Source organism: Lepidochelys kempii, chromosome 5 (assembly GCF_965140265.1).
Source record: "Lepidochelys kempii isolate rLepKem1 chromosome 5, rLepKem1.hap2, whole genome shotgun sequence".
NCBI classification, from domain to species: domain Eukaryota; kingdom Metazoa; phylum Chordata; order Testudines; family Cheloniidae; genus Lepidochelys; species Lepidochelys kempii.
Genome location: NC_133260.1, coordinates 116,829,651 through 116,846,609, shown reverse-complemented (window position 1 = coordinate 116,846,609; position 16,959 = coordinate 116,829,651).

The following is a 16,959-nucleotide window of genomic DNA, read 5'->3' as shown; positions in this document are numbered from 1 at the left end:
CTCAGATATTGAGCAGATTTCAGTCTTGTTGCTTCTATGTCCCAGTTGTAATTTTCCATGTCACCCTCAGTATCAAGCTTTCTGTTAAGGTCAGGTTTTTTTTGTTTACCTGTGGGCTTTTGCTACCTGCCCTATTTTAGCCTAGTTTAAAGCTCTCCTCACTAGTTTTGGACTCATTGAGTAGGTCAGGAGCTGTAAGAACAGAATTGATGAGGAGAGAGACCCAAGAAGAGAGAAAGGACAGGTGCAGAGAATAACCTATGGCTACCTAAGATTTAATATATGGGGTGTGATGTGGAAAAACAACATACGCTGCAGGTAGACCCTTCTAAGAGGAAGCCATTTGCAATAAGGGAACTATGATGGGGTGTTCACCCCCACCAGCCTGAAAGGGGTTAATGAGTCTGAGACGGGGCCAATTAACCAGCTAGGCCGTATAATTCCCCTCAGCTGTGGCCTAAGTAATCCCTTCGAATGGTAACTGGAATCCAGCTGAGAAGGAACAGGTGGGGCTAGGCTAAAAAGTCAGGAAGCTGTCTACAGGAAGTAGTCTGCAGTCACTTCCTGGAAATAGGGGAGTGTGTTTTGAGGATACAGAGTTCAGTGGTCTGCAGTCCCTCTTTGGGAGTAGAGCGTTTGAACTGGTACAGCCAGAGAGGTGGAGGGCCAGAATGTGTAGGGAGGAATCCAGAGAAAGCGATATAGGATCTGAGGTATAGCCACAGTTACCAGCTATAGGGTCCCTGAATTGTAACCCAGAGTCATGAGTGGGCCTGGGTTCCCAATCAGCACCTGGGGAAGTGGCTCCATTAGGGTAGTGTATGAGAAGGCTGCCTAAGATTGTTGGTATGGAAAGACTTGGAAGACTTTAGTGACCTGGCCAGAGGGCCAAGCCATGGAGACAGAGTACCCTAAGTGAGAGAGAGAGGGGGCAGCAGAAGCAGGAGTCAGACCTGCAAACAGCTAACCCCCAGAGTGGCCAGGAGTAGGCACTTCTAGTGGTGAGCAGACCCCATGACAGGAACCCAAACAACAGTCTGCTTTACAACTGTCCCCTCGTTGGTAGCATCTAAATTATGGGCTCTTGGGGACCACTGTATTCTCCTGCAATTTTGCATGCACAGATGTACAAGCTTCAGATATGTGTATGCTTACTGGCTTTCTAGGCAACTAATTACACCATTCAGATGCGCACATGCCCTTTGCATGAATATATATGTCACAATTCTGGCTAACTACCCCTTTGAGCCATCTCTAGTCTTTCCAAGTGCACTCTATTCCGTTGACAGGCCCTTTGCCTTCACTTGTCCTGGGGTGAAATCCCATGATTCTCCCGTTCTCAGACTGCATCTTAGGCAACAGTATAATGACAGAGTTAATGAGGAGCAAATGGTGACAGCCCCCGCCACCTTTAGATGTATGTGTGGAGCCTTTTCAAGGCTATTCGGCAACTGACAAAAGGTGTATAACGAACTTTCATACAGGGCTGGAGATTGACTCTACCCTCTATTCATCCAGCGTGGCTCCTGTCCTACATGGCTGGGCCCCCGTGTACCAGGTTGCAATGCGACTCACTCAAATTTGGTCCAGACACCTGCGCTTCTGGGGAGTGAGGTTCAGACTGCTCCCCAGTTATCTCTGCCTCCTTCTGTTAGGAAGTGTAACCAAAGTCCTTTGTCTGCCTTGTGTCTCCAGTACCTGGTTAAACTGGTTTAAGGCACACTTCACAGCAGTTGCTTTTCTTCATTGTCTCGGGTATTTGCAGGGCATCTGTTTGGTCATTGTCTCCCTTCCCGCATAGGTGCCGTAAACTCCTGCTTGAAGTTCATCCCCTTGTAAGCCTATAGCAAAATTACAAATGGATAGATATGTGATGATAAAATAATACCGGCATTTCCCATGTCCTTCACGCTCCTTGAATGCATATATCAGAATCTTGATGCTAGAAAAACTTGCAAGTGTAAAAATATGGCAGCAAATTGAGAGGCTGCAATTTGAAAATTGTCTGAAATAGCTGTAACTATTGAAATGGGTCATAGTAAGCAAAAGAAAAGTGCATCTTCTAAGTCGTTAATCCTCCCTACCTTAGGGCAGCTGCTGCTGCACCCAATTATATAGTCTATATTATATATACCTAGTGTATATGTAAGACATGTATTTCAGACTGTGTACTCTACATATGGCCGTTCTGGGGCCCAGAAGCTCCCAGCTGCTGCAGCTCTGGGCCCCCTGCTCCTGTGTCCCCCTCTCTTCCACTCCAACGAGAGGCCCATGTGGGAAAGGGGAATTATTGAGACAATACATTTCAAATTTGGAGGGAGTAGAGTGGAGCCAATTCTGTCTTGCACAGAAGGGGAGAGGGAGGCAGCCTAGGAACTCGGGACCCTCCCTCCCTTCCAGTGTAAATAGTATATGCTCTGTTCTTTTCCTATCTGAAATCTACTGTCTGCTTCTGTGCTACTCCCCTCCTTCCCTTGCAAACCCTTCTCCATTCCTTGAAGGGGAGGAACACAGAAGCAGGAAGCCTAGAGAGTAAGAGGTAGGTCTCTTCTTTCCTCTAGCAGCCCCCCGTCCCATGACCACCACTGCCAGACAAGGCAATGCAGCAAGATAGGGAGACATAACTGGCTGCAAAGTAGAATGGACTGCTTAATGTAGTGCAGTTGAGTGCTCTGTTCTGGATGGACGATGGCTGTGACTAAAGAGAGATGAGTTTAGGTGCTATTGTAACACCGACAAACCCCGGTCATTGGCGGGCAGGACCAAACCTGGGGCCTCTGGAGCTCAGTGCATGAGCCTCTACCACATGAGCTAAAAGCCAACTGGCTCTTAGCTAAGGTTGCAGAGCAGACTCATTTAACTCTCTCTAAGTGGTCTTGGTGCCACTAGATGGGACAGAACACCACACCCAGAAGGTGTGTGGGTTACACTCTCCTCCTCATGCTGGTGAGGTGATCAGCTGCTTGCGCCCCTCTTTAATGCTACTACAAGGGCATAAATGGGTTGCCATGCAACACTCTTAATGTAGCATCTCCTGCGTTATTTTTCCTGCTCATAGCTTTTTACGCTGCACTTCTATGCTGCTCTGGCCTGGCACTATACAGGATCAGACCCTTCATGTTTTCTAAGGGCCTGACTCTGTCATCCTTACTGATGTTAGGTGGGACCTTATTCCACAAGTAGCCCATTGACTGCTATGGGACTATCACAATGATCGAGCTGCAACACAATCTGAGTAAGGGTGGCCGAATCTGGCCTCAGGACTCTGCACTATATGATCAAACGCTGCTTGTAACTTTTGATGGTGGGTGGGGGGAGAGACGGGAGGACCACATCATTAAGGGGTTAGAGAATTAAAAAATCATACTAAAAAAGTAAGAGAAATTTGCAGTGAAGGTGAAAAATATTTGGAACTCAAAAACTTACCACAACACACAAGGAAGCGTGTGATCAATGACAAATTGGCTCTCAGGAAATAAAATAAGTTTTAAGGAAAATTAGATGCTGCTGCATTGAAAAGTAAGTCTTGAACTGATCAGAATTCCATGAATCTGCAGAGTTTTCACCTTCGAGATTGGCTTTGCCGTAATTAAATTACGTGAAGAATGGAGTAGTAGTTGGAGTCAATTACATTTCTGGAAAGTGATGCTGAAATGAGGAGCCCAGAATCTGTCAGCAAGTATAGAGAAAAATGAATGGGATATGCAAGTGCTGTATGACAAGAAGGCAGATTGGAGAAACTCGCTAATACGGAAGGTCAAAGCTGGAAGGACCAATGAGAAATGACATACTGCATGTTAGTGAACAGGAAAGTCTTTGATGTGGTTATTCAGACCAAAGGTCTCTCCTATTAAGTATGCATTTACTATCAAAATGCTCATCACAAATATATTTCTCTAACTATTTTATAAAATCTAGCCAAACATTAGAATGGCAGGTGGACAAGTAGTTTAAGGGAACAACAGATAGACCTGCTTCCTGGCCTGGGATTTTATATGTACTAGGATATTCTGGGACAACCTAATTTTTCTCTCTTGGCTCCTTCCTCCCCCAATCCCCAGCCACCAGGTACAACAGTGAGACAGAAAAATAGGTTGTGATAGCATGGCCGTGCTCATACATGCTTATATGTACATGGGTATTTTTGTGATAACATGACCATATTCCATATGCTATGTTTATGTCATTGAAGTCACAAACTGTTTTAAAAACCCCAACACACTATTTTAAAAAAAAATCCCTATATAAAGTGTAAGGCACACTCAAGAAATGGTGCATGAGATTTACCTTCTTTTTGTAACCAAGAAAGGTCTTAAAAAGGCTGACGCGGTTCTCTCAAATCTGACGGCGTGGCAGAGCCAAGGATGAGAAAGAGATTCAAAATTGGGAAGCAAAACAGATCTCCAGTTTTTGATTGTTGTGCTTTTAGAGCTGACATTGCCTGGTGCATTGTTGCGGATCCTATGCGGTGCAAAGGAGCTGCAGACAATGCAACAGGAGTTATAAATTATGGTCTAGGTCAGTGGTTCTCAATCTTTCCACACTATTGTAGCCCTTTCCGGAGTCTGATTTGTCTTGAGTACCCCCAAGTTATACCTCACTTAAAAACTACTTGCTAACAAAATCAGACCTAAAAATACAAAAGTGTCACAGCCACACTATTACTGAAAAAAATTACTTTATCATTTTTACCATATAGTTATAAAATAAATCAATTGGAATATAAATATGGTACTCACATTTCAGTGTATAGAGCAGTATAAACAACCTATTGTCTGTATGAAATTTTAGTTTGTACTGACTTTGCTAGTGCTTTTTGTGTAGCCTGTTGTAAAACTTCGAAATATCTAGATGAGATGATGTACCCCTGGGAAGACCTCTCAAACCCCCAGAGGTACGCGCACCCCTGGTTGAGAACCACTGGTCTAGGTTAGGATACTAAGTACCGGCATAGAGCAATGCATCTTGCCTAAATGGCACCATTCCAAACGTTGTCCAGAAGCATTGTGCCTGAGGGCAAGTCTACGTTTAAAATGTTTCATCAGCATATCTGCACTGCTGTAGCGCTTTAATAAAGACACTCTAAGCCAGAGGTGGGCAAACTACAGCCCCGTGGGCCCCATCCGGCCCATGGGACCATCCTGCCTGGCCCCTGAGCTCCCAGCCAGGGAGGCTAGCCCCCGGCCCCTCCCCGGCTATCCCCCCTCACCTGCAGCTACGCTGCTGCGTGGACAGTGCAGCTTGCCCTCGCTCACCTCCCAGGCTTTCCAATAAGCCTGTCCTGTCGCTCTAAGTGGCATGGTAAGGGGGCAGGGAGCGGGGGGGTTGGATAAGGGGCAGGAGGTCCCGGAGGGCAGTCGGGACGGGACGGTTGGATGGGGTGGAAGTTTGGGGGAGCAGGGGTGGTCAGGAGACGGGGAGCAGGGGGGGTTGGATGGGGTGGGGTCCTGGGGGGTCAGTTAGGGGCCGGAGGGGTCCATGGAAGGGGTGGTCAGGGACAAGAAGCAGGGGGCGTTGGATAGGTCAGAGGTCCTGGGGGGCCTGTCAGGGGGCAGGGGTGTGGATGGGGGCAGGGCAGTCAGGGGACGGGGGGGGGGTCCCGGGAGGGGGAAGTCAGGGGACAAGGAGCAGGGAGTGTTGAATGGGTCAGAGGTTCTGAGGGGGTCAGCCAAGGGGCGGGAAGTGGGAGGGGGTGGATAGGGGGCGGGGGCCAGGCTGTTTGCAGAGGCACAGCCTTCCCTACCTGGCCCTCCATACCATTTTGCAGCCCCGATGTGGCCCTCGGGCCAAAAATTTGCCCACCCCTGCTCTGAGCCAACAGGAGAGATCACTCTTGTCAGCGTCGTTAATCCACCTCCCTGAGAGGCGGTAGCTATGTTAGCGGGAGAAGCTCTCCTGCCAACATACTGCTGTCTACACGCGGCGGGTGGGAGTGCGCGTAGATTGCTATAACTATATCGGTCAAGGGTGTGGATCTGTCTCACCCTTAAGCAATGTAGTTATACTGATACAGGTCTGTAGTGCAGACCAGACCTCAGAATCCGTTTCTCCTCTGCTTCCTGTTTTTCTTCCAGAAACGGAGAGGGCTTCATAGTGTACTGCTGACCTATAGCAAACTAGCCAGTGAATGGACAGGGTGAAGCCACGGCCTATTCCCCACCCCTCTCTGCTCACTTGTTCTGCTTATTCCTGTGTGCCAAGACCCAAAGTCCAGGCAGCTCTCTGAGAAGCAGAGGTGGACGGTAGCCCAATTCATTCTAGCCCCATGTAATTTGTTGTGCTGATGTGCGAATTGTGAAACTTGCCATCCACATGCATGCAGTGAAATGTTGTGAAATGTCTGTTGCTTGATGACTGTTATGCTGTATTCCCACCATGAGACATGAGTTGTGAAGGTGATGTAGATTTGTTTTGTTTTCTTAATGCTGTGGACTTTTTTTTTTCTTGCAAATCTAAACATGTTGCATTTTTGCACCACAGGAATTTGCTGTAGAACTGAGAGGCTTGTGGGGAGAAACTTTTGTTAGTCCATTAGCATTCCATTTTATTGGGTCTAGCATGGGACACGGACAAATTCACTGTCATTCCTATCTAGTTCACTGGGTGGTGTATGACTGAGTTCCTGGGAAGTGCTACATAGATTGAATACAGCAGAGAAGGCTTGGCTGTGTTGCAATAATGCATTACGTTTATATGAACCTAAGACAAATTGCCCTGGCAAAATTGAAGCTGCCCTTTTGAAACAGAGGCACAGTACGTCTTTACCATCTCTAAGTGTGGTGATTCTGTTTTGTCTGCAGGGAATAGAGCAACCTGTCCCCATTTTGTATGTCGCACAGCAACTGAGGGGGAATAGGTTTTATTTTCTTCACTTGCCATGGCCTCTTGACAATGTTAAACATGTTTCCAGATATTTGAGCAGAACACAAAATGGATCATACATCCTGAGAATGTGTAATATTTTTCTTCTTGCTGACGCTGATTCAATTTGATCTACGGTAATAAAAATGTTGGTTGTTGCACTTTGAGCAATGTGCTTCATTTTATGTTGTCGGTGAATGGAGCTGGCAGTCTTTCAGATGTTGACACTCCAGTTACTTTTCTAATACCCGATATTCCTTTTGCTACCTTATCAACTTAACTACATAGAAAGGAACTGAGAATGTGTTTTGGGGTTTTTTTGGTTTTTTTTCTTCTGCCTTTTCCCAGACTTGACACTCAGTAAGGACACATAAAACTAAAAGTGCAGTTTTTAAGCCTATTCTTGGATTAGTTCTTTCATATATTGTGAATGTGCATAACTGCAAAGGGGCATCAGTATGTATATCTATGAATATGGGTCTCAAAAGATAGCAAACTGATAGCCCAGGCATTTCATATGCTACGCTTCTCTCTGCTGGATGTCCTTTTGTTTAGATATCCTACGTATTCCTTCCTCTGTTTTCACCAGTGGCATAAAATCATGGAAAATAGAGAGAGCAGACATACAAGACCATCACTGTCTAGGGATTTCTCCAACACACTTGTATGTATCGCTGTAGTGATGAGGCTTCCATCACTGCCCTCGGATATTTTACAGACTAGTAGAGCTCACTATCCAAATGTTTTTTCCTGATGATAGTCAGTCTAAATTTTTCCTTTCTTAATTCTGCCCTTATTTGGTGATTGGAATTCATAGCCTGTGAATTTCATTGACTTGCAATTTCCCGCCTCTTCCAGATCATTAATGAAGATGTTCGATAATACTAACAAAGATCCTTGCAGTACTGCACCTCTCCCTGATTCTGCCCCGGAGTCAATATACTACCCATTATCATTACCTTCTTTGTTTTCATGCAACTAGTTTTCCATCCATGTAACAGTGCTCATATTCTATTTTATTTTATGTAGGTTCTTATATTGCGCCAATCACTGTAGTATCTGATCCCTTCCAGTAATATATGAAGCAGGGTGACTAATGTCTGTCAAGTGTGGTACGTTTTCTCTTTCTCTCCAAGGCAACGCAATGTTCTGGCTGGGGTGGGGTTGTTTTGGGGTTTTTTGCGGGGGAGGAGGGGTTGTTACAAATGTGTACATGCTGCTGTGTGTCTATATTAGCGAAGGCAGGTCAAAGAAGTACATTTGGAGTGGAAGGTGGTAGGTGCGGTTTGCAACGGCTATTAGTTCTTGTGGGAGTTCTCTAGTCTGTCCCTGGAGCTCTGTCTTCTGCAGAGATGAGCTTTACCCTTGTGGTACAGTGTTCCCTTGTTCCTGAGGAGCAGAGTTGTTAACTACAGGCCTCATCCCAGACCTTTAAGAGAGATTTTAGCTATGCTGAGCCAAGGCCACTGAGCCCTTGAACTTGACTCTCAGGGGAAACCAATGGAGAGAATGGAGGACAAGTTTGATCTATGCAAGTAAGTTTTCAGGAGATGATGTATCAAATGTATGACTAAAAATAGCTGTATTATATCTATTGTGCTCAGTTTATTCACTGAGAAAAGTGAGAACCTAACTCATAAGATAAATATCACTTGGCTGCATTACCAGAGCATGTCTGTTATGCAGAGTTTGGGGTCCAGATATTTAAAACAAATTTGGTATTTTCTATTCAGCATGTAATCGAGATTTTTATAGTCACTTGGAAATAGATTGTACCTAATAAATACGATTTTTACTGAGTTATTTAGAATGCACCAGCCATAATTCAATTAGTAAATAAATAATTGGCCTATCTTTTCTCAGTCAGGAAACAGTGCTGTGATGCAAGATGGATGAAATATAATGCTGGACTATGATTATGATGCATCCTCAGATATGTTTAATATACCGTAATCACTAATAACTAATGAAGTAGATAAGAAAATGTCTGTGTGTGTGTGTATACTTATGTTTTTATTTGATAGCAATGGCAGAAATCCCATTGCTGGCCAATAAAATAAAAACCACATCTGATAGCAATGATGTCATCAGGAGGCTGCATTTCATGACTATGGAAATAAAACTGTGAAACTTCTTTTTTTCCCTAAGTAAGAAGAAAAGTCCAAGACAACTTTTTGCAGCATTTTAAACAAAAAGGACTGCAAGTATGCCAATGAGTTAGGTGAAGTCTGTGATGATTAGCAAAGCTCTCTGAAGTTGCATTCCACTGCCCTTCATCAACAATGTCTTGACATTAAAATGCAAATTAAAACCAAAATATCTCAGGTGTATTTGGGGAGAGGTGTTGTTTCTCTTATGCTATACATTTGCTTTGTGCCTTCATTTACAAAAAAGTAAGTCCTTATTCCTTTATTTTGTGTACCAACTCTCTAGTCTAGTCTATACAGGTTCATACACTGCTCTTGTCATTCTGATATCAGTGTCTAATCCTCACAGAGTAACTGCATAATCTTACATTACCCCAACATCTTTTCCCCAGCAATCGTCTACAGTCCTGTTTTTTATCCTTGTTCATTATGTCTCCTGTTAGTGTCTTGGGCAGCAATAATGGTTTGTTTTTTAATCTGTATAGTAAAGCACCTGACATACTTTTGGGCACTGTGGGAAATAATAGGCAGAGGAACATCTTGTATATTTATTTTTTACCATAAAAGGTCTTTGCGGGGAGATGGCGTCTTTTGTTAAAATCGTAGAAAGTTGGGATTTAGTGATAGAAAAATAGCTCATCTAGGCCCTGATTCAGGACAGCACTTAACCACATGTTTAATTTTAAAAGTGGTTAAGTGCTTTTATGAGGAACGCTGTTTTCCTGAATCCGGACCCAGACTCACTCCAGTATAATGTGAACCTGATCTAAAGCCTGTTTAAAGTCCATGGGAATCTCTGCATTCACTTCAATAGAGTTTGGGTAAGGCTCTGTGTAAACAAGAAGAACACTGAATCTATCCTGCTCTAGAATACTTCTAAATATTTGTAGTGATAGACCTTGCACAACTGACTTTAGCAGTTCATTCCAGTCTTGGGGGTTTTCTTTAAGCAATTTCTTACTGTAATGGCAAGTTACATTTTCCTGCACCGTTCTTAATGTTTCCTTTCCCTCTTTGATGTTGGCACTGTGGGGTTGAAAGGAGCATTTTTAAACTGTTGAACACAAAGTATTTTTGTTTTAAAAATTAATAATATTTAGCTTCAAGAAACAACAAATGGTAGGCCAGGTTTTAGTAATTGTTTCTCTTGCTGCCATCTCAGGCATGCAGCTTCCACTATTCAGTCACGGGAGTTTTTTACATAGCTGAGGTGACAGTGACAGCATGATCAAGACCAAGCAAAATAAGTACGGTTATTAACCATGGCTATTTTATTATTGAAAAGAAAAGAAAACATTCAACACAAATGACAGAACACAGATGATTAACTGGTTACTTCTGTTACAATTTCTTCAGTATATCTTAGTTTGTTTTTCTCTTGGTTTGTGAAAACCAAAATATACTGTTTTCTAAAAATACTGTGAATCTGTACTTCAGTGTAGCCTTAGATAACCAAGAATGTTTATAGATGGGGGGGGCTTTGTTTTGGAGCAGGTGGACATATTGGCTATTAATAAATAACCAGCCAGTTTATAGTGAGTAAAGTCAGCAATTTTAACTCCATCCTATGAAACCAAAGGAAATATTTAAATCATTTACTTAGAAGAAGCCATTTAAGGAGCTGTCTTGAAATAGGACAATTAATCAATATTAAGAATTTTAAATTCAATTAAATCCCACTTTTTCTGTTTACGAGTGATTAATCCATCTCCTGTCCAGGCATACATGGGTTAACCACTTGGTGATTAACAGTGTAATCTTAAATTACATCAGTATTTTGCAATGAGTGTGTTGGAATATTAAGAGTGTTAAATGTAATCTCTTATCAATGTCTTAACTTCTTTTCACCAGTCCATGTTGAGGTTTTGGAGTGGTTTCCTTCGATAGTTTTACATTGAGTCTTCTGTTTTTCATATCTGTCTGTGGAAACTTGCTTGTAGACATGGACAGGATATGTTGTGGAGAGTTTGCGGTCTAAGCAGAGTAGCAGGGGTTGTGAGTGTGGGTTGGATGTTTTTTATACCCTTCTTATTTTTACCTTCAAGTTGGTTGCTGTTACTCTTGCATTGGCTCCAGCCCTTTGGGGTTTGCTTAGGTGACTTGTTGAACTCCTGGATATGCAGTCTGTCCAGTGAATACACACTTTTTTATTTAATTGCCTTTGTTCTTTTTGTGGCAGAAAGGATTTTGAGAACTTTCTTTTCATTCAGTCCATTTTCTGAGATTTTTTTTTTTACTCTTATTAGAGTTTGAAAGTAAATGAAATTCTCTTTTTGAAAAGTCGAAATGCTCCTGTTGTTTGTTTAAGAGGTTCTTAGTTCTCAAAAGAGTCTTAACTTTACATGACAATTTTCAGAAGGATGATTTTCTTGTCTTCCTGCATTGGGTGAAGGCTGGCTTGCGCACTGCCTATAATTAATTAATTAACTCTCCACTAATATATTCTATACTTAAATGGCTTCTTACACTAGTAATTAGTCTAACATTTAATTTCCTTTCTATATTTGTATATAAAACATTTTTCCATTCATATAACATTGTCAGGCACTTATATGAAGGCTTGCATTTAGATTGCAAATATACGTATTAAAAGATGCTTATGTCATTTTAAGCATTTGAGAAACAACACAAGTTTTCACCTTCAAGTGAAAACATAAGCTGAAAGTAACCAGTATCTTCTGTAAAACATTTTCCATCATAAATGTTTTCAAAGCTTAAGGAATAAAGACATTAGTGTGTATACAAAAAAACAAATTTCAGTGAGCATATTTCTACAGTTTTGTGTGGGTTTAAACTTCGCTTTCCCTTTGAAAATAAGGGAGAGGGTTAGTATAAGCCCACTTTATCTGTAGATTTATTGCTCTGATAGCACAACCTTGCATTCCTTTCACAGTCAGGTTTCTTCCTAAAAGTGTGTATATGGTGTGTCTGCTTAAAGTTTGCTTGCCCTTGGGAGATAAAAGCAGAAACCTAATTAGATGCAGGCTCAGTTGGGCAGGAACAGGAGGGGCCTGTTATAAAGCCCAGGAGCTGCAAGCAGAAAAGGGGGCTGCAGGGTAGGAGTCTGCAGTCACTCTCTGAGTGAATGGAGAGTGGACTGGTAAACCCAAAGAGAGAGGGGAGCCAGTTTTGTAGGAAGAAGCCGAGAGGGAAAAAGCAGCAAGGGCTAGGTCCATACAGGCCTTGGCTCCATGTTATAGGGTCCTGGCTGCATGTTATAGGGTCCTAGTGTAGAGGACAGGACTGGGTTCCCCTACCAGACACTGGGTAGTGGCACAGGGCATTGCAGACATCAGCCAGACAGCTGGTCCAGAAGGACTGTGATTCCACAGAAAGGGAGGAACTTAGTGACTTAGGGCCAAGCTACAAACTGGAAGCTGCTGCTCCAAGAGCAAGAAAGGCTGCAGACTGAGAGAAGATGGGTAGAGAGACCACTGAGGAGAACGCACCACCTGGCAGAGCTAATCCCCAGAATGGCCAGAAGGAGGCAGCACTAGCAGTGAGTGGACCCTGTCACACTACCCCAAGTGCCGGCGCTGCTCCACAAAGTGGGAAATCCCATCCCATCAACTTCTCACCCAGGCACTTCCACGTCACATACTCTTGACTGAGTCTTGATTTCACAAGCCCGTGAAGAGGCAGATGGAGGGAGAAGTTTGGGTGGGATTAACGTAAGGTGACTAGATGTCCCGATTTTATAGGGACAGTCCTGATATTTGGGGCTTTGTCTTATACAGGCACCTATTGCCCCATCCAAATTTTTCACACTTGCTGTCTGGTCACCCTAGATTAAAGCTCTCCCTATCCCTAAAGAGGGAGAACTGGTGCTTGGCTTTTAGCAGAGAAGGGGAGCTACCCTACTCCATGCTCCTCTTATTTAAGCCCCTGTGTCAATGGTGCTGGATGCCCCCCACAAACCATTTTGTGGCGGGAACGGCACAGAAATAAGCTTTAAATAACCTCTTAAAAACTTCCTCTTCGCCATCCGACCTGAAGCTCCCCATAGATTCATAGATGGTTAGGGTTGGAAGGGACCTCAGGAGGTCATCTAGTCCAACCCCCTGCTTGAAGCAGGACCAATCCCCAATTTTTGCTCCAGATCCCTAAACGGCCCCCTCAAGGATTGAACTCACAACCCTGGGTTTAGCAGGCCAATCCTCAAACCACTGAGCTATCCCTCCCCCCCCCCCCGACACTTCCTGGTTCTGTGGGGAAAGAAAATGGAAGATATTGGTTTGTGAATCTGAGGTGGTAATCTATACAGTATTAATAGTGGGGTTAGAAAACAAACTTTGGTATACCTCAATATATCCTCATACATAAATAAAATCTGTTATGCACTGCAATATAATATATGAGTGCAGGAATACAGAGCTAATTAAAGGACCAATTTTTCAAATTATGCATGCACCTTTGCCTACTCTGCCTCAGCAGACATACTACTGCAAACGTAAATCAAGTAGCGATGCACAAGTGACCCACTCGGGGTGCGTCTGATTTAAATGTACAATCACAGAACTTACACACCGGTTTATGGGGTATTAGTACATGCCTAATTTTGAATTGTTTTTCCTCTTATTTAGTGTGTAGGGTGGAGCACTGTCTTCTGCTTCTACTTCCTAATACCATTTTTGTGACCATTTAGCTAATAGCTTCTTATAGGTTTGCGACAAGGTGTACAGACATCACACCAGACAAGAAGGGGTTAAAGAATCCTTTTCAGCTCCATCAGCCCTGTCCCACTGCACTGCAAAGCATGGCAGTCTTGAAGGAGGAGACTTAAAAAAGCAGACGTGCTGTTCAGAAGGCCTCACTTTAGGGAGGTAGATGGAGCTCTCAACCTCTGCCCCCAGAAGGCACACAGCAAGGGGATCAAGCTACCTTCAGTAGCCTGTGAGCACAGACGGGTAGGATAGAAGGCTGGAGGAATCTGGTAGCACAGAGGAGCTGTTACTGCCTTTTATTTCTGTTAAATTAGTTTCCTTTCCTTTGTTGCCTTAAGAACTGGGACTAGGGGCTTGACCTTGGGGCAGACCTAGGGTGACCAGATGTCCTGATTTTATAGGGACAGTCCCGATTTGGGGGGCTTTTTCTTATATAGGCACCTATTACCCTCCCCACCCACATCCCGATTTTTTTACACTTGTTATCTGGTCACCTTAGGCAGACCTCTGCTGAGAATATGAGCCCTCTGAAGAGAAAGTGAGCCAGTGCAGGAAGTACCCAAAGGAAGAAGCAAGAGTTCTGGCCAGACAGACCTTAAGCACTTGCTGTAAGGATCCCTGGGCTGGAACCCAGAGTAGAGGCAGCCTCACCAGGAAGACCAGTGGGAAGACCCCAAACAGAAAGGGCCAGAAGCACTACTGGGTGTGGACCAGGGCTGTGGAGCTGGTGTGAGGTCCTGGGTCTATGTTGGATCATATTAAAGAAATTCTGTATTAAAAATCACAAATGAGTTTGATTCCCCAGAGTTTAAATTCCAGGGTATTACTAATTAAGAGGTCTCTTGGTTTTTGGTGCTGTTTCTCTCCCTCTATGTGTGAAACTTGCAAGCTGCTAATTGTGTTAGTACATTCTAAGACAGAGTCTGTTCTCAAAGCAATTCACAGAGAGAGAGACTGAAAGCAATACTCTAACAACAGAAACAGCACCCAGAGACTCCCCACCCTTTTGTTGTATTAACCATTGTGATTAAAATAGAGATAGAGGATGTATGTGGATGGATGCTTGGTGTGGATAATGACTGAATGATCAGGGAGGTGCCAGCCTAAGAATCCAGTGTCCATTGGCTGAAGAAGGCGTCAAGTGGAAATAACCAGAGGACCCCACCCGGAGGGCAGACTGGAATCCACCCAACAGCCTCAAGAATGGGAGAACCAAAGAACAAGATAACATCTTGGAGCCGTCAGGAATGTGCTATCTGCTGATTGATTCAGCAACAGCATGATGAAGCAATTCCCATAGACTGGCATAGGAAGAAATTCCTATAAAAATAGACTCTAAAAAGTGAGAACTTTGGGGTCTGATTCTGCAAACCAACTTCCAGGAGCATCAGATGAGCATCTGACAAGGCCCTGCTCCCTCCTCATGTCCAGGCCACCTGGCCAGTGACTTGGCATGAGCAACTCTAAGGCTGGTAACTATGATAACAACCTTGCAGAACCTGTGTGTGTGTGTGTGTGTGTGTGTGTGTGTTTGTATGAATGAATGAATGAATGAATGTGAGAATAAATATGAGATTGAATGGAATGTTATAGCTATAACTAACTGCTTACTATGATTCTTTCTGTATTCACAGTAAATGTGGTATTTTGCCTTTTTCCCTTTAATAAGATCCTGCTGGTTTTTATTTTATTGGTACAACATTTTGGTGGAGAATTGCGAAAGGGGGAATATTGGTAAAAAACCTCAGTTATTGTAAATATTGGTGTGCACACCGCCAGCTCTAGTGAGCTAGGCATTTCTATTAGGTTAACCAGACCTGCTGGCCTCCGAGAAGGTAGCAGGCGACCTGCTGGCCTCCGAGAAGGTAGCAGGAAAAACAGATTAAACCAGACCTGCTGGCCTCCGAGAAGGTAGCAGGGGACCTGCTGGCCTCCGAGAAGGTAGTAGGGAAAACAGATTAAACCAGACCTGCTGGCCTCCGAGAAGGTAGCAGGGGACCTGCTGGCCTCCGAGAAGGTAGCAGGAAAAACAGATTAAACCAGACCTGCTGGCCTCCGAGAAGGTAGCAGGGGACCTGCTGGCCTCCGAGAAGGTAGTAGGGAAAACAGATTAAACTAGACCTGCTGGCCTCCGAGAAGGTAGCAGGGGACCTGCTGGCCTCCGAGAAGGTAGCAGGGAAAACAGATTAAACTAGACCTGCTGGCCTCCGAGAAGGTAGCAGGGAGAAACAGGTTAACCAGACCTGCTGGCCTCCGAGAAGGTAGCAGGGAGAAATAGGTTAACTGGACCTGCTGGCCTCTGGGAAGGTAGCAGGGGACCTGCTGGCCTCCGGGAAGGTAGCAGGGGAAAAACGCATAGATTAAGCTATGATTTCAGAATCTAGGCTGTGTCACTTGCTAAGTAATACCAGCAGTGACAAAGAGATTGAAATATCCATGTTAAGATGTTTAAAAGAAAACAGGGTAAGCCAGTACTAGAGGGAGGAATGGAGTCAGAAGGAACTCCAACCTCACCTTTTGTTAAAGAAATTACACCTTTTAAACAAATCCTTCAAAAATTTGGGCACAGTCCTTGGACTAAACAAGGCCTAGCTGATGTCTGCACTATTTCGGACCTAGAGGATAGATTGGCTCAGTATATCCTCATATACAAACCTTCTAGTGCTGCCAAAAGAGATGCAGCAGCAATTTGGTTGTTGTGGGAGGCATGTAAGGATTCTTCCCTCCGCTTGTCTTCATGTAAAGAGGAAAAGGCACAAATGGAAAAGGGAGCAGACAATTGGAAGGTGCTGGCTACAAATATCCAAAGCCAGCTGAAAATAGTGAAAGAGGCACTCCAGGAATACAAAAAGAGTGAAAAAGTTAACTCTGCAGAGGCTGGAGGGAGGCAGGTAAAGGGGGAGAAGGTCCTATGTACGGCACCCCCAGGCATAATTACAAAGAGAAAAGAGAGTTAAAAAAAAAAAAAGTTAACTCTGCAGAGGCTGGAGGGAATTAAGCAGTTAAACTTTGTATTTCACCCAAACAACTTTTAACCGAAAATGTTAAAAAGGAAAAGTGTTAGAGCATTCTTGGTTTCTTTGCAGCCATTCTGAAAGAAAAATGGGCCCTTTTCCAAAGGAATGTCTGTAAATTAGCCAGGCAAAAATAAACTATCTGATTAAAATCATTTGACTGGACAATTTAGTCAAATTTGCTAAAAGAACATAAGAGGGTTCTATTGGAACTTAACTGCCTCAAATGTATAAAGGGAATGTAAGATGTAAAAAACAGAGCAGTGTGGAAGG